The sequence below is a fragment of the Oncorhynchus tshawytscha genome, linkage group LG24 (assembly GCF_018296145.1).
Source record: "Oncorhynchus tshawytscha isolate Ot180627B linkage group LG24, Otsh_v2.0, whole genome shotgun sequence".
In the NCBI taxonomy this organism is placed as follows: Eukaryota; Metazoa; Chordata; class Actinopteri; order Salmoniformes; family Salmonidae; genus Oncorhynchus; species Oncorhynchus tshawytscha.
In genome coordinates, this window is record NC_056452.1 from 21,593,600 (window position 1) to 21,603,706 (window position 10,107).

At 43.2% G+C, this 10,107-nt stretch overlaps 1 pseudogene; it reads left to right on the forward strand.

Moving 5' to 3' along the window:
- LOC112223432 overlaps window positions 1–10,107 on the forward strand; it is an 82,244-nt pseudogene that overhangs the window by 12,528 nt on the left and 59,609 nt on the right.

Consider the following 10,107-nt stretch of genomic DNA (forward strand, 5'->3'; position numbering starts at 1 on the left):
ACACACAGGTAGGAGTGTCTGCTTTCATCAACCCTGACCACTGTGCGTGTGCGTGTGCGCCTGTGTACGTGTCTATTGAAATTCTATTAATGTATGAAATTCTATTATGTAATTTTAGATTCATTGAATTTCAATTGACTTCCTGAATTGAGAAAAATTTACCGCAACCCTGGCATGTGTGTGTACTTGGGTTGTGTGTATTTGGTGTATGTGGAAGAATGAAAGGCTATTAGTGCCGCATGGTATAAAGGTTGTCATCTGGGTGGATCTGCATGTGTGTAACCAAGGTGATGGTGTGGTAACGAGCGGCTGTGCATGGCGTGTTAATGAATGTCTGTCTTTCTCTCTCCTTCGTCTGGACGCTCCCAGAACACTACAACCCAGGTGGGTCTCTCTCCCTCTCTCCCCCTCTCTACCTCTCCTTCTCTCTCCCTCTCTCTCTCTCTCTCTCTCTCTCTCTCTCATCCCCCTCTCCACCTCTCCTTCTCTCCCCTCTCTCCCCCTCTCCACCTCTCCTTCTCTCTCCCCCTCTCCACCTCCCCCTCTCCCCCTCTCCTTCTCCACCTCTCCTTCTCTCTCTCCTCTCCCACCTCTCCTTCTCTCTCTCTCCCCCTCTCCTCTCCACCTCTCCTTCTCTCTCTCCTTCTCTCATCCACCTCTCCTTCTCTCTCTCTCTCCCCTCTCTCCACCTCTCCTTCTCTCTCTCCCTCTCTCTCTCTCTCTCTCTCTCATCCCCTCTCCTTCTCCACCTCTCCTTCTCTCTGTCCTTCTCTCATCCACCTCTCCTTCTCTCTCTCTCTCTCTCTCTCTCTCTCTTTTCATCCCCCTCTACCTCTCCTTCTCTCTCTCTCATCCCTCTCTCCACCTCTCCTTCTCTCTCTCTCTCATCCCCGCGTGTGTGTGTGTTGTGTGTGCGCACGCGTGTGTGGGGGGGTTGCAGTCAGACGGTAAGTAAACTTCCTTCCTGGACAAATGCCTGATGTTTCAAGTGGCTCTCCAGTCAAGGTTAGAGACAGACAGTACCATAATAATGCATTTTATTTGTGCCTTTCAAGATACCCTAGGACACAAAAAAAAATAGAATAAAATAGCAAATATAAACATGATATTACTATGGTGAAATAAAAAAAAACGCCCCCAAAAACCAACATAACCATACTGGAGGAAGACTTCAACAGCCCTCAGCATCCCCTTCCCATAGATAGATAGGGTGTGTGTGTGTGTGTGTGTGTGTGTGTGTGTGTGTGTGTGTGTGTGTGTGTGTGTGTGTGTGTGTGTGTGTGTGTGTGTGTGTGTGTGTGTGTGTGTGTGTGTGTGTGTGTGTGTGTGTGTGTGTGTGATTTTGCAGTATGTAGAAACCACACACATACAGCAACATGAGCAGACAACAAGTATAATGATATAAAGGTCAGCTTGCAATAGTTACAGTCGAACGAAGTGAATGAACACGTCAAAATATTACAGGAACGCGTCAGTATAGGCGGGGATAACTCGCTAGTGTAGCAACGATTTCCAAAAGTACAATCACTGTGCTATTATGTAACTAAACACTCACTAGAAAGACTACATCTTCCTTCCTGATTGTTTATAGTGACAGTTCAGACCCGAAACAGACACTTATATTCTCCGCACACAATCAATCAATCAGATGTATTTATAAAGCCCTTTCTACATCAGCAGATGCCACAAAGTGCTCATACATAAACCCCAGAGAACAAGCAATGCAGATGTAGAAGCATGGACACTACTGTTAGCTAATGTTAGCAAAAGTAGCTATGATGATTGATTGTGTTTGTCAGGACAACCACCCCATGCTCCTCTGTTGTGCTGACTGTGCTCTTGTCTTCCTTTAAGGTCTGGCTCACCTGATGATCGGCGACCAAGGTATGACCTATTACATCACTATGACATCACGTCCTGTTCCTGCTGTTCCCCCCCATCACCACACCCCTTGCCCAAACCTCCTCCTCAAATGACCCAGATGCTGATCCAAGGTCAGGTTTGACTTTTCTCTCTATTGGGTTTAGGGCTAGGATATTGGGAGGCTAAACTGATCCCAGATCTGTGGTTAAGGTGAGGATATGGGTTTAGGGTGATCCTAGATCAAGGGCCAGATCCGTGGATGGCTTGGATGGTTTGTGTGTGTGCGTGTGTGTGTGTGTGTCGATTGCAGGTTCTCTGCCATATATATCTCCACATCCCGACCCCTCCCACTGCAATCCCTTCCCCTCCCATTGGCTCTTGCATGTGGATCTCCCCTCTTATATGCCAGTTTTCTGTTCATGTAGTCTCTAACATTGCATGACAATCAATAAAAGTGTATAGAAGCAGTGCTGTCAAAAACACCACCTTAACTCAGTTCTATCTGTACAGGCAGTTTGACTACAACACAAACACACTACTACTACTACTGCTACTACTACTACTACTACACAAACACACTACTACTACTACTACTGCTGCTACTACTACTACTACTACACAAACACACTACGACTATTACTACTACTACACAAACACACTACTACTACTACTACTACTACTACTGCTGCTACTACTACTACTACTACACAAACATACTACGACTATTACTACTACTACACAAACACACTACTACTACTACTGCTGCTGCTACTACTACACAAACACACTACGACTACTATTACTACTACTACACAAACACACTACTACTGCTGTTGCTGCTTCTACTACTACTACTATTACTACTACTACTACTTCTACTACTACTGCTGCTACTACTACTACCTCTGCTACTTCTGCTACTACTACTACTACTACTACTACTACTACACAAACACACTACGACTACTATTACTACTACTACACAAACACACTACTACTACTACTACTACTACTACTACCTCTGCTGCTGCTGCTACTACTACTACTGCTGCTACTACTACACAAACACACTACTGCTATTACTACTACTACTGCTGCTACTACTGATGTGCTGCTGCTACTACTGCTGCTACTGCTACTACTACTGCTGCTACTACTACTATTACTACTACTACTGCACTACTACTACTACTACTGCTGCTGCTGCTACTGCTACTGCTACTACTGCTACTACTACTACTACTACTACTACTACTACTACTACTAAACACACTACTATTACTACTACTACACAAACACACTACTGCTACTATTACTACTACTACACAAACACACTACTACTACTACTACTACTACTACTACTACTACTACTACTACTACTACTACTACTACTACTACTACTACTACTACTACTTATTCAACTTCTACTGCTAACACTCTACTACTACTACTGCTGCTACTACTACTACCTCTGCTACCTCTGCTACTACTACTACTACTACTACTACTACTACACAAACACACTACGACTACTATTACTACTACTACACAAACACACTACTACTACTGATGTTGCTGCTTCTACTACTACTACTACTACTACTACTACTACTACTACTACTACTGCTGCTGCTACACAAACACACTACGACTACTATTACTACTACTACACAAACACACTACTACTACTGATGTTGCTGCTTCTACTACTACTACTACTACTACTACTACTACTACTACTACTACTGCTTCTTCTAACACTACTACTTCTACTACTAGTGCTGCTACTACTACTACTACTTATTCTATTATTACTGCTGCCCCTACTTCTTCTGCTACTACTGCTGCTACTACTACTACTACTACTGCTACTACTGCTGCTACTACTTCGCTACTACTTCTACGACTACTACTGCTACTACTGCTGCCACTGCTACTACTTCTACTACTACTACTGCTTCTATTACTACTACTACTACTACTACTACTACTGCATCTTCACTACTTCTTCTACTATTACTACTGCTACTTCTTCTACTACTTCTACTGCTACTTACTTCACATACACTATTGTACTGTACTGGAACACACTACATCACACACTTTCAGGTAGTCAAACCCAGTTTGGAATACATCAGTGTTTGTGCCTGTTACATTCTAAACCTTCATACATCATAGTTGGTGGTTGGAGTGCCACTTAGCTTACAGTGTTGGTCACAGAGGAATCTATGATACACGACAGTGTAATGGTGTTCTAGTAAACTAGAATTCTGCTCCATTAGGAGCATGTTGGTCTTGTTTGACGCCAGTGCTGCTTTTCTACCTTTTCAAAATGGTGCCTCTTCTTTATTTTCTTCTTACTTCCTTTTTTTCTTCAATATTTCTTTCAAATGACCAACACTTACTCTTTCCCTCTCTCTTTCCCCTTCCCTCTTCAATATCTGTAGGAAAGCTCAGAGGTATACTTCTCCTTATTGCTTATGGCTATGTATGGCTGAGAGCCTGAATGTATGGCTAAGAGTCTGAATGTATGGCTAAGAGCCTGAATGTATGGCTAAGAGCCTGAATGTATGCCTAAGAGCCTGAATGTATGGCTAAGAGCCTGAATGTATGGCTAAGAGCCTGAATGTATGCCTAAGAGCCTGAATGTATGGCTAAGAGCCTGAATGTATGGCTAAGAGCCTGAATGTATGTCTGTGAGCCTGAATGTATGGCTAAGAGCCTGAATGTATGTCTGTGAGCCTGAATGTATGGCTAAGAGCCTGAATGTATGGCTAAGAGCCTGAATGTATGTCTGTGAGCCTGAATGTATGGCTAAGAGCCTGAATGTATGCCTAAGAGCCTGAATGTATGGCTAAGAGCCTGAATGTATGGCTAAGAGCCTGAATGTATGTCTGTGAGCCTGAATGTATGTCTGTGAGCCTGAATGTATGGCTAAGAGCCTGAATGTATGGCTAAGAGCCTGAATGTATGGCTAAGAGCCTGAATGTATGTCTGTGAGCCTGAATGTATGGCTAAGAGCCTGAATGTATGTCTGTGAGCCTGAATGTATGGCTAAGAGCCTGAATGTATGGCTAAGAGCCTGAATGTATGGCTAAGAGCCTGAATGTATGTCTGTGATTCTGAGCCTGATGTATGGCTAAGAGCCTGAATGTATGGCTAAGAGCCTGAATGTATGGCTAAGAGCCTGAATGTATGGCTAAGAGCCTGAATGTATGACTAAGAGCCTGAATGTATGTCTGTGAGCTTTTCCGCTTGGCTACAAACTGAAATCATTTAAAATACTGTATGTGTTCCAAATTGGAATGTGTCTTTGTTCATGTAGCTACACACTTAGAAGAAAAGGTGCTATCTAGAACCTTTTAGTTCCAGGTAGAACCCTATTGGGTTCCTTGTAGAACCCTTTCCCCAGAGTTTTCTACATGGAAACCAAAATAGCTCTACCTGGAACCAAAAAGGGTTCTCCTATGGGGACAGCCAAAGAACCCCTTTGGAACCTTTTTTTCTAAGTGTGTACTGTACATGTATGTGAGGTGTTTGTTTGTGTGTGTGTGTGTGTGTGTGTGTGTGTGTGTGTGTGTGTGTGTGTGTGTGTGTGTGTGTGTGTGTGTGTGTGTGTGTGTGTGTGTGTGTGTGTGTGTGTGTGTGTGCGTGTGCGTGTGTGCGTGCGCGTGTGTGTGTGTGGGTGTGTGTGTGTGCATGCAGAAATGTAATGGCAGTCAGAGGGAGCTGACGTAGCCGTCATCTCAAAATAAAGAGGCTTTCTGGAGCTGACTATCTGAAATGAGTTTCTCTGAAGAAGCGAAGGGGGGTGATTGTCTGTGGATGTGAGATAGGGGAGGGGGAGATAAAGAGCGAGGGGAGAGAGAGATATGTTAAGTCCTTAGATGTGTTGGGTCTATCTCCAAAGTGCCAGTCCTACTCCAGTCAAACTTATTCTGACGTGTGTGTGTGTGTGTGTGTGTGTGTGTGTGTGTGTGTGTGTGTGTGTGTTACTGAGAGGACAAGCTCTATTTCAGAAACCAGACACACATACACCTTTTTGGTTACTACATGATTCCATACTATTTCATAGTTTTGATGTCTTCATTATTATTCTATGTAGAAAATAGTACAAATAAAGAACAACCGCTGAAAGAGTAGGTGTGCCCTAACTTTTGGCTGGTACTGTAAATAATAGTATTTTTTCCTGATCAATCTACACACAAATGACCCCATAATGACATCACAATACACCATAATGACATCACAATACCCCATAACGACATCACAATACCCCATAATGACATCACAATACCCCATAATGACATCACAATACCCCATAATGACATCACAATACCCCATAATGACATCGCAATACCCAATAACGACATCACAATACCCCATAATGACATCACAATACCCCATAATGACATCACAATACCCCATAATGACATCACAATACCCCATAATGACATCACAATACCCCATAACGACATCACAATACCCCATAATGACATCACAATACCCCATAACGACATCACAATACCCCATAACGACATCACAATACCCCATAATGACATCACAATACCCCATAATGACATCATAATGACATCACAATACCCCATAATGACATCACAATACCCCATAACGACATCACAATACCCCATAACGACATCACAATACCCCATAACGACATCACAATACCCCATAATGACATCACAATACCCCATAATGACATCACAATACCCCATAATGACATCACAATACCCCATAATGACAAAGCAAAAAACATTTTTTTATAAATGTTTGGAAAAAAATATATAAAACAAAAATATTACATTTACATAAGTATTCAGAACCTTTACTCAGTACTTTGTTGAAGAGTCTTCTTGGGTATGACACTAAAAGCTTGACAAATATGTATTTGGGGAGTTTCTCTCATTCTTCTCAGCGGATCCTCTCAAGCTGTGTCAGGTTGGATGGGGAGCATCGCTGCACAGCTATTTTCAGGTCTCTCCAGAGATGTTTGATCGGGGTCAAGTTCGAGCTCTGGCTGGGCCACTCAAGGACATTCAGAGACTTATCCCAAAGCCACTCCTGCGTTGTCTTGGCTGTGTGCTTAGAGTCGTTGACCTGTTGGATGGTAAACCAACCGCAGTCTGAGGTCCTGAGTGCTCTGGAGAAGGTTTTCATCAAGGATCTTTCTGTACTCTGCTCCGTTTGCTTCAGGCCAAAGAGTTTAATCTTTGTTTCATCAGACCAGAGAATCTTGTCTTTAGGTGCCTTTTGGCAAACTCCAAGCGGACTGTGATGCTTTTTTTTTACTGAGGAGGGGCTTCTGTCTGGCCACTCTACAATAAAGGCCTGATTGGTACAGTGCTGCAGAGATGGTTGTCCATCTGGAAGGTTCTCCATCACCACATATTAACTCTAGAGCTCTGTCAGAGTGACCATCGGGTTCTTGATCACCTTCCTTAACAAGGCCCTTCTACCGCGATTGCTCAGTTTGGCCGGGCGGCCAGATCTAGAAAGAGTCTTGGTGTTTCTAAACTTCGGCCATTTAAGAATTTTGTATTTATTTATTTTGATTTATTTCACCTTTATTTAACCAGGTAGGCTAGTTGAGAACAAGTTCTCATTTGCAACTGCGACCTGGCCAAGATAAAGCATAGCAGTGTGAACAGACAACACACAGTTACACATGGAGTAAACAATTAACAAGTCAATAACACAGTAGAAAAAAAGAGAGTCTATATACATTGTGTGCAAAAGGCATGAGGAGGTAGGCGAATAATTACAATTTTGCAGATTAACACTGGAGTGATAAATGATCAGATGGTCATGTACAGGTAGAGATATTGGTGTGCAAAAGAGCAGAAAAGTAAATAAATAAAAACAGTATGGGGATGAGGTAGGTAAAAATGGGTGGGCTATTTACCGATAGACTATGTACAGCTGCAGCGATCGGTTAGCTGCTCAGATAGTAGATGTTTGAAGTTGGTGAGGGAGATAAAAGTCTCCAACTTCAGCGATTTTTGCAATTCGTTCCAGTCACAGGCAGCAGAGAACTGGAACGAAAGGGGGCAAAATGAGGTGTTGGCTTTAGGGATGATCAGTGAGATACACCTGCTGGAGCGCGTGCTACGGGTGGTTGTTGCCATCGTGACCAGTGAACTGAGATAAGGCAGAGCTTTACCTAGCATGGACTTGTAGATGACCTGGAGCCACTGTGTCTGGCGACGAATATGTACCGAGGGCCAGCCGACTAGAGCATACAGGTCGCAGTGGTGGGTGGTATAAGGTGCTTTAGTGACAAAACGGATGGCACTGTGATAAACTGCATCCAGTTTGCTGAGTAGAGTATTGGAAGCTATTTTGTAGATGACATCGTGTAGGATAGTCAGTTTTACTAGGGTAAGTTTGGCGCCGTGAGTGAAGGAGGCTTTGTTGCGGAATAGAAAGCCGACTCTAGATTTGATTTTCGATTGGAGATGTTTGATATGAGTCTGGAAGGAGAGTTTACAGTCTAGCCAGACACCTAGGTACTTATAGATGTCCACATATTCAAGGTCGGAACCATCCAGGGTGGTGATGCTAGTCAGGCATGCGGGTGCAGGCAGCGAACGGTTGAAAAGCATGCATTTGGTTTTACTAGCGTTTAAGAGCAGTTGGAGGCCATGGAAGGAGTGTTGTATGGCATTGAAGCTCGTTTGGAGGTTAGATAGCACAGTGTCCAAGGACGGGCCGGAAGTATACAGAATGGTGTCGTCTGCGTAGAGGTGGATCAGGGAATCGCCCGCAGCAAGAGCAACATCATTGATATATACAGAGAAAAGAGTCGGCCCGAGAATTGAACCCTGTGGCACCCCCATAGAGACTGCCAGAGGACCGGACAGCATGCCCTCCGATTTGACACACTGAACTCTGTCTGCAAAGTAGTTGGTGAACCAGGCAAGGCAGTTATCAGAAAAAACCGAGGCTACTGAGTCTGCCGATAAGAATATGGTGATTGACAGAGTCGAAAGCCTTGGCAAGGTCAATGAAGACGGCTGCACAGTACTGTCTTTTATCGATGGCGGTTATGATATCGTTTAGTACCTTGAGCGTGGCTGAGGTGCACCCGTGACCGGCTCGGAAACCAGATTGCACAGCGGAGATGGTACGGTGGGATTCGAGATGGTCAGTGACCTGTTTGTTGACTTGGCTTTCGAAGACCTTAGATAGGCAGGGCAGGATGGATATAGGTCTATAACAGTTTGGGTCCAGGGGTCCAGAATGATGGAGGGCACTGTGTTCTTGGGGACCTGCAAAGCTGCAGAAATGTTTTGGTACCCTTCCCCAGATCTGTGCCTCGACACAATCCTGTCTCGGAGCTCTATGGACAATTCCTTCGACCTCATGGCTTGGTTTTTGCACTGACATGCACTGTCAACTGTGGGACCTTATATAGACAGGTGTGTGCCTTTAAATTTACCACAGGTGGACTCCAATCAAGTTGTAGAAACATCTCAAAGATGATGAATGGAAACAGGATGCACCTGAGTTTCACAGCAAAGTGTCTGAATACTTATGTAAATAAAGTATTTCTGTTTTTTATTATTAATACATTTGCAAAAATATATATTTTTAAACTGTTTTCGCTTCAACATTATGGGTTATTGTGTGTAGATTGCTGAGGATTTTTTTTATTTAATCCATTTTAGAATAAGGCTGTAATGTAACAAAATGTGGAAAAAGTCAAGTGGTCTGAATACTTTCAAAAGGCACTGTATATTTTTAGATGTTATTTTATTTACAATATTAGCGAGGGTCAAGTGCCCAACCAATAGACCTTATCCACAAAGGGGTGCAGCATAATTCAGTTGTAACTGGGCCAGCTGAAGTAGTCAGATCATTTATTATAAATACATTGTGTTATTGATGCCCATTCTGGAGCTGTTTCTGACTTTATCATCATTTCTTAATGACTTGCTTAAAGGGGTTTGTGTGTGCGTACGTGTGCCCTGGGATAAAACTGATCTTATCCAGCTGAAGACAAAACACTGGGCTCTAACTGGAGAGATTGTCAGAGAGATTGTCAGAGTGAGAGAGAGAGAGAGAGCTGTAGGTGACTGACAAGACTGTAGGTGTTATTAAGTAGTGTTAGAGGCTAGTGTGTACTGTATATTTTAATGGTTTCAGTTGTAAGGGGTTAGGCGCTAGGGTGTATATATTAAGGGTTTAGGGTGTAACTTGGTTAATAATAACATGATCATATATTCT